Here is a 7,978-nt window from a genome sequence, read left to right on the forward strand (position 1 = left end):
CTAAGTAAACCTTTCCTTCCTTAATTTGGGCATTGAGTATTTTGTCTCAGCATCCAGAGAAAAGTAAATAAAACACTGTTATTTTGTTGCGCTGCAAGTTTTTGCTTTGAATGTAAAAGGACTTCTACAACGACTCCAATCCAGTTCCTGGAAGATGGAATACAAGGATGAAAAGGTACTTTTTTGGTGTGGCGAGGGGAAGATTATTCTGCTGGATAGAAGCACAGGAAACGGAGTCCCTGACACCCCTCCACAGCATGCATGGTGGTTCTCACTCCTGCTCACATTCACGAATGTCTGAAGAGAAACAGAGACTCAAACTTTCCAAGAACGGACTTGTCTTTATTCAAACCAGTTCACCCAGTTCGCAGACTTTTTTTTTTAATTACAAAAACACAGAGCAAGTTTTCTGGGCACCTGGGGAATGGACGTTGAACTCCAGAGGTTCACTGACACATAAAGTGACCCTGCACAGCTGTCAGGGCTTCTCAGCACTTCTCACCACTCACTTCCAGGAGCTGGCAGTGGGGCCCACGGAAGGATGGAATCTGGGTGGTCCGCGTGGTCAGCTGACCCCCGAGCTGGTTTCTGGCTGGGGCAGGGACACAGGACCCTGTCCTGCTCTGGCTCTATGGAGCATGTGCCTGGGTCCGAGACTCCTCTCTCTGCACCTCGGTGTCCCCACGTGTGAGAGGTGGACGGGCAGACCTCGGCGGCGTGCGCCCGTTCTAACCTCCTGCAAGTTCCGAGCCATGCAGTAGACCTGGGGCGGGGCTCGCAGGAGGCTGGCGCGGAGCAGGGGTTCCGAGCCGGCCCGCTTCCGCCCCGCCCAGCCTTCTAATTTGGCGCCTTCCTCGGTTCTCCCGCAGCCCCTCGAATCGGCCGCTTTCCTCCCCGTCCCCTTCCTCTTCCTCCAGGGTTGGCAGAGCCCTACACCTCCCCTTTCGCCCCCCTTCCCCGCTCGCTGGCCGGCCCGGCGCGCCCGTCCCCAGCGCGGCCCAGCAGCTGCCCCCGGCGCCCCCTCCCCGCCCCCGCCCCGGAGCCGCGGCGCCCCGCGGGCACACGCCTTCCCATACCTTACATGGACAAATGCGTGCAAGCAAAGTCAGGAATTCAGGCCCCTGACGTCAGCCTCCAGCGCTCAGGGCACCGCACGGGAGACCGGGGAGGGGGTGGGGAGGAAGGAGGGGAAGGCACCAACCAGCGGCCGCTCCAGCCCTACCGAAGTTTCACTTTTTGTCTGTGGGTTCGCTCCCGGGCCCCACAAGAGCTTTCCCGGGATAAGTAGCTTTAGCGAGCGGGCAGACACAGGCACTGCAAGGTAAGGGCTGGCTGCTCCGCGGGGCCGGGGCCGGGGCCCGGCCTGGGGCGCAGGGGGCGGGCGGGGTGCTCCGCGGGCCGGGCCTGTCGGGTCGGGGACAATGCGAGGGGGAGTGCCCGGGCACCTCCTCCGCCCTGCCTCCGCCTCCCGCCGCCGCCGCAGCCGCCGCTGCCCCGTCCGTCCGCCTCCACACCGAGGTATTGTTGCAAATCCTCCTTCCTCCCCCCACCTCCGCCCGCGGGCGCCTCGGGAACCCGGGTCCTACCCGGGCGGGCGCGAGCGTCTCTGGGGCGGCAGGAGCGCGGGGTGCCGAGCGCCCTGCCTGGGCGCCGGGCCCGCGGGGCGGAAGTACCGGCCGCAGCCCAATCACGGGGTGCACGCCGTGGGGGAGGGGCCGGGGTTCCCGGGGGAAGCATTCACCGCTGGGGCCGGGGCGGGTTGGAGAGTTTCCCTGCGCCCCCGACCCGGGTTTTCTGGGTGTCCAGGGGGCGGGGCCACGCCTAGCCTCTAGGAGCTTTCGCGGAATCTCAGTTGTCACCCGGTGGATAGGGCCTAGAGACAGTCATTCATGTCCTCCCATTCTACTGCCAGGGCAACTGAGGCTCAGAGAGAAGGACGGTCTTCCCGAAATCATTCAAGGGAGGCCCGGCCTCAGTGACACTAGATGGGCTAGGACTCCTAGTTCCCTGACCTAGCATTTGTCAGGTCCCCACCATGTGACAGGCATTGTGATCCATATGATAGGGCCCAGACCCTTCCCTGAGACAGCGCTCAGAGGAGCGAGGTAGGAAGTACTAGTGCTAGGGTGGGGGAGGAATGCACTGATAAAGTTTTACACAGGCGGTTCTGGGGAAAGAATTTGAAATTTTGGTCCCCGGAGAGGGACCAGAAATGACTCTTGCACAGGGCTGTGCTTGGTCAGGGCTTTGGAAGGATGGGCGTTTCCTGAAGCCAGCCAGTGCTGTGGAGAGTCACCTTCACTGCCCACCCAGCTAAAAGATGGGTGGGGAGTGAAGATGAAAGTTAAACGGCGCTGTGTTGGGCCTGGGGTTTGGGGTCAGGGTGTTATAACATGCGGTGAGCTAATCAGTGGATTTGTGCCTAGGTACTTGGGCAGGACATGTCTGTGGGACCCCAGAGTCCTAAGCTGAGAAATCTCTCTAGCTTCCTTTTCTTCAGCCCCCCCCCCCAACATAGTAGTAAAGTCTCAGGGTCCTCTTTGAGTGGCTTTTCTTACAGCAAACTAGTCTCCTTTTTCATTCTTCTTTCTCTTTGGGCCACCTCCTGTTTTGCCAAAATTCTTTCCTTTCCAATAAGAGTCTTCCCACAAAGGTGTTAGTGACTTAAAGGTTTACCTCTTCCCTGCCAATGTGCATTTTCAGGAAGCCTTTGAAGGAAAGGAGGGAAGGCGGATAGAGACATGTTTAGAAAGCGCTCACTGGCTCACCCTTACCTGCCCTCATGCTTACGGACCAGGAAACCAAAGAGGTGCTCGTAAGCTGGTGCCAGCCCCAAAGCCTACAGCAGACAATGGTGGGCTGATCTGGTGGTGCAGACCATCCAGTGATGAGGATTCTCTTTTTGCCCGTGTCAAGGGCAGTTAAAGAGGTGGTGTCTCCTGCAGTTGATCTTTGTAAGATAGCCCCAACTCTTACCACCAAAACCTTTAGAGGTGGGATTAGCTGAGCGCCCCTAGGACCAGGCTCCCTGTGAACACCTCGAGCCTCGAGGGTTGGCTCTGGAGACTGGCTGGCACACATTCTTGGATGTCACTGCTCAGAGGTGGGTAGACATTCCTAGGCCATCCAGGTGGGAGACGAGACTTGATTATAAGGGTCTTTAAAAATGCCAGGCTAGGGAGTTTGGTTATAATTTAAAATGCTCCTTATGGGCTTTGAGCAGGCTGGGACCTGCTGTGGAGAAGAGGTTTGGCATTGGGAAGCTTCCTGTTGCCCAGTTCTGCCCAGTTCCAGCAAGAGGTGATGGTTTGGCCTAAGAATATCATCCCTGGATGGTTTGTATTTACGTGACACGTGTCACTCAGTGTTATACATCACTGGCAAATAGGGAGATTCTAATAGCAGGTTCATGTTTGTGTTGAGAGGAATCGATTGTATTAAATCTGCCTTGAAACACTTTTTTTTTTTTTCATGTTTTAATATCACTGAAATCCGGTTGTCTTATAATAACAGATGTGTCATCCTTGAACAGTTATTTTTCATTCTAAATTGGTAATGACACATCTTATAGTCAGTGGTTTAAATTGGATAAAATCTGTTAATCACGCCCTTTTGGATGCACTATGGTACTTTATAAACCACTTTTCCATCAGCTATGCCATCTGAATCTCAGATATCCTCTGAGACCTAAACCTGGTGGTGCTGCTGTCTCTTGCATGGGGTTACAAGGCTCACTAAGGATGTACTCGACATTCCAAACCCAGCTTTGCCTCTTCATGGTAGTGCGCGGCTTTACCCACTGTGTAACTGGAGTGGGTGAGTTGGGAAAGGGGAGGATTCAGGTTGGATTTGCTTTCCATTGATGGCCGAAGGTGTGGGAATTGTGAGGGGTCTTGGCCCAGGACAGTGCAGCTTGTGAGAACTGGGAAGTCCTCTTATGCCAGGAGTACACTGCGTTGAACAGATAAAAAGATAGAAACTGACTGGTGAAACCAGAGGTTGGGGATGTCACTGTTTGACAAACAGGAGCAGTGCGCTAAGCACACACATTCTTGAGCTGGCTGCGTGGGCCCTGGGAGTACAGAGATAAAGAGGGGAGTGCTCCCTGGTGCACGCTTTTGGAGGGGTCAGTGTATGCAGTGCTGCTGCAGGGTATGTGTCTGCCTCTGCACTGGGGTGAACAGCCTCAGGGAAGCCATTGAAGACCCTGTGCCTTAGGCACTGGAACTCTAGGACTGGGTAGGGGTTGCCCAAGTGCAAGAAGAGGCGAGAGAAAGACCTGCTAGCCAACCAGTAGTATACACACATACTGGGAAGAAGGTCATGTATTTTCCAGGCTGGTGCCCCCATGCACTAAGATCCTCCCCCAGCTCTTTATTTTTTCTTGCTTTTAGCCTGAATCTTACTACTCTGTACAGGTTGTGCTTGAACTTGCAGTCTCTCGGCCTCAGCTTCCTGAGAAACTGGGGAGCTGGGATAACAGCTGAACATTGTGTGCTCAGCCAGGTTGTGTTGCGAATGGGCAGCTTGAAGAACGCTGGGGAAGTGGAGCAGAAGGGGGCCTTTCCTCTTTTTCTTTGCTAAGTAAGGTTTACATTTTCCTCATGGACTGTCTAGGGACTTTCAACTGGTTCTTCAGAGATGTGTGATTCTCAAGAGTCAGGCTGGGCCGAGGCTCTGGAACCATCCCTGTGGGGATTAAGTATTTGGTGATAATGTAGGAGTCATAGTAACACTTAGTAACCAGAGAAGTGAACCTAAGACTTTGACCCTGGGCAGTCGTTGGGCCCTCAGAGCTGAGTACATGTGTTGCTGGGTGGAGACTTTTCCTGGAATATGGCTTTGGAATGCCACGCTTTGCTATGAGGAACTGCTAGAAGAAACTTGCTGAAGGTGAGGAAGCTGGGAATGAAGTTCCGCTCCTTATGGTGTGCAGGAGGAAGGATCTGGGTGGGAATCTGGGGGCTTGAGGATGCCTATGAGAGTCCACAGGAGCGGGGAGGGGTTGGGAGGAGGGAGTGGGGTGTGGGGAGTCTCTAGGTGTGGAGGAAGCAGCTGGTGCATTCCTGATTAGGACCCTGAGACAAGATGGTAGGTTGTTGGCTAAGGGTTAATGGCATTAAGGCTAAGAAGCCAGTAAACCATAAAGTGGAGGCTAGAAAATGTTTATTTTTCTTCTCATTTTTTTTTTACTAATAGAATTTTAAACATCTTTGAGCGGTTACCAAATGCTTATATAATTGCTGTATTGACTCCTGAAAGTAGGCTTCCTGACTGCTGAGGCCGCTTGGTGCGCTTTGGCCAACAAAAAGTACCAAAGAGCGTGTTGAGAGCGTGATCCCCGGTGTGCCCATGGGAGGTGAGATGGAAAGGACATTGCAGCAGGCGGCCTTTAGGTCTTCAAGGCCTGTCCCAGGGAGGAGTTAAGGTAGCTGCGAGGAATCCTGAGCCAATTCTGAGAGTGAGTTGTTCTGGCAGCCTGACCTGAGTCATGCTTTGGCTTCCAGTCGGGCTGTGGGATCTCTCTCCTTCCCATGTCTGACCCCACCATTTGGGGTCCTTCACCAGAGCCATGTGAAGCTCTTGAACCAACAGAACTGTGAGCTAAAAAAAACCTCTATTAAAAAAAAAATGGAGTTCCCTAGCTTTACTTATTAAGGCACAGTGATAGAATATTACTAATCTGATGGCTATTAATCTCATTGTGCTGATGGAAATAATGAGTTTGGTGAAATAAAGTTGCAAACTGAGTGACACGGATGAATTTGAGCTCTCATTCATTGTACAACTTCTTTACTGTGTTCAACATATGAGCAAAAGACTCTAAGGCAGTATTGTTGTTCAGCATTGTTCTCTGGATTTAATTCAGCTCACATTTATTAGGACTTGGTGGGACCACACTTGGTCGGAGTTCAATCCTCAGTTTCAAGTGCAAGGGTCTGTGTTCAATCCCTGGTTCTGCCAAAAAAAAAAAAAGAAAAAAAAAAGAAAAAAAACTCGGTAGAATAAATGCTTGCCTGGCAAGCACAGTGTCCTGAGTTCAATCCCTGGTACCACAAAAATAAAAAGCAAAAAACAACAAAAACAAAAACAACGCTTGGTGATTTAGCTGCAGGCTTCTTAGTTCACCACACGGGCTGCCCCAGCTCCTCCTCCTTTTGGTTGCTACCCCACCCAATTCCGGTTCAGGTTTGGGTGTCTTCTCTCTCTAAACCAACTTGGAGAGGACCTCACCACTGCAGGTCACCTGCCCCTCTTTGCAGTACCTCCTTCTCTAGTCCCCTGTGGGGACAGTACAGTAAGGGGCTGGAAATCACCATCTCGGTCCTTACCTTGACTTAACAGCTCCTTCAGCAGCAGGAGGTGTGCTCTGGAGTTGACTCAGATCCCTGCTATTGGGCGCTGCCTTTTTCTGGGTTATTCTGCTCCCTTCTTATGGAGGGGCAATTGTTTCTTCTTTGGCTGAGCCTGACCCTGTTTCTATGCACTGATCGGTACAGAGCTGGCTAGGACTTTTCCCTATCTCTTCAGCTGGCTTTAAGCAATGCGTATTGGTCCAGCCGAGGAGCTAGTGGTAATAGTTGAAGACAGCAGGCAGGCAGGCAGGCGTGTTTCCCTGGAACCCCCACCTACTGCTCCCTAGTGTGAGCCAGTCCAGATAGGATGAAGAGCCAGGGCTTCACACTGTAGACTAGGATTGAGTCTCAAGCCTTGAGATAGAGGCTGTGACTCCCTGGGTCTTGAAAGATTACACATCGCATCAGAGCTAAAGTACCAAGCCCACAACATTGGCTACTATCTCAGTTGTGTAATACAGATTACTCTTTCTGCATATTGCAGAGCGCGAATGCAGGCCTCCTCCCTCGCCCAGCTCCCAGCACTCACCTACTTCCCGCCACTCTCACAGTCAGTCATCCTCAAGCCACTCCTTTCTTCATAAATGAATAAAGCCTGGTTTCAGCCCTGGGTTGAGGTCTTTGTTCAGGATAGCCACCATCATGGCTGGATTTAGGGCTCCTGTGGTCCCCATAACTACAAATATGCCTTAGTGTCTTTTTTTTTTTTTTCCAGAACAGGGGATTGAACTCAGGCCCTTGTGCTTGCCAGGGAAGTTCTTATTCTACTGAGCCATCTCCCGGGCCCCTGCCTTACTGTCTTTATGCTAGCCTTGGATTACACTGGGTGTGGTAGATTAGAATCAACTTGATGGGATTCCAATAATGTATCCATGGGATTATACAAATATAAACTTCTAGACTGAGAGGAGGACCAGAAAGGGCTCTCTGCACCTTCTTCTGAGAAAGCTTTCTGACTCTGAACTCAGGGATCAGCTACTTTCCTATCAGTCACCTACCTGCCTGGGAGGGTCATTTGCATTTGGATGACTCACACATGATGGCATGAATGAGCTACTTATTCTGTGGTTAGAGGAGACAGACCCCAGCAATAGCGCTTGGAAAAATAAGTGAAGCCTTTATTTTTCCCTGAACCCCCTTCTCCTTTGGTTCCCTGGCGATATTTAGCTATTTGTTAAGCAGAAGGTCAGTGTTTATTGACGGCCAGAATTATTACTCCACCTTACATATTTGCTTTGCTATTTCCCATGCACTCTATCTTTTAAAATATTTATTGACTCATTTATTTATTCATTTATTTCTCTGTGAGATGGTGTCTTAGCACAGGCTGGCCTCATGCTTGTTATCTTCCTGCTTCGGACCACAGGCATGGCTTTCCAGCTTGGGACCTAGCCTCTTTTCTCCTTGAAAATAAGCTGTTTGAGGATTCATTTTCCCCCTTCACCATCCCATTCTCACTGCTTGCAAGAGTGCCAGGCACTTGGTAGGCAGTCTGGAAATATTTGCTGTGGGCAGCTGGGGCATGACAGAGTTCACAGCACCCACAAGATAGCAGCGTGAAGGGAAGGGAGCTGTTCTTAGTTCCCAGAACCTCAGGCTGTATGGAGACCCAGGGCGGGGGT

At 51.8% G+C, this 7,978-nt stretch overlaps 1 protein-coding gene across 4 annotated transcripts in view; it reads left to right on the plus strand.

The window, feature by feature from the left end:
* Positions 1-327: 327 nt before the first annotated feature.
* The window catches only part of Lpp (LIM domain containing preferred translocation partner in lipoma), a 658,136-nt gene continuing 650,485 nt past the window's right edge, over positions 328-7,978 (plus strand). For 3 of the 4 annotated variants that reach the window (XM_023700942.1, XM_023700943.1, XM_023700940.1), the window contains exon 1: positions 328-1,321. The gene's annotated coding sequence lies outside the window, so the exon portion shown is untranslated. Of the gene's footprint in view, positions 1,519-7,978 lie in introns of all 4 variants that reach the window. The other variant, XM_023700939.1, reaches the window with a different exon arrangement.

The sequence above is a fragment of the Octodon degus genome, unplaced genomic scaffold (genome assembly GCF_000260255.1).
Source record: "Octodon degus isolate 3935 unplaced genomic scaffold, OctDeg1.0 scaffold00128, whole genome shotgun sequence".
NCBI classification, from domain to species: Eukaryota; Metazoa; Chordata; class Mammalia; order Rodentia; family Octodontidae; genus Octodon; species Octodon degus.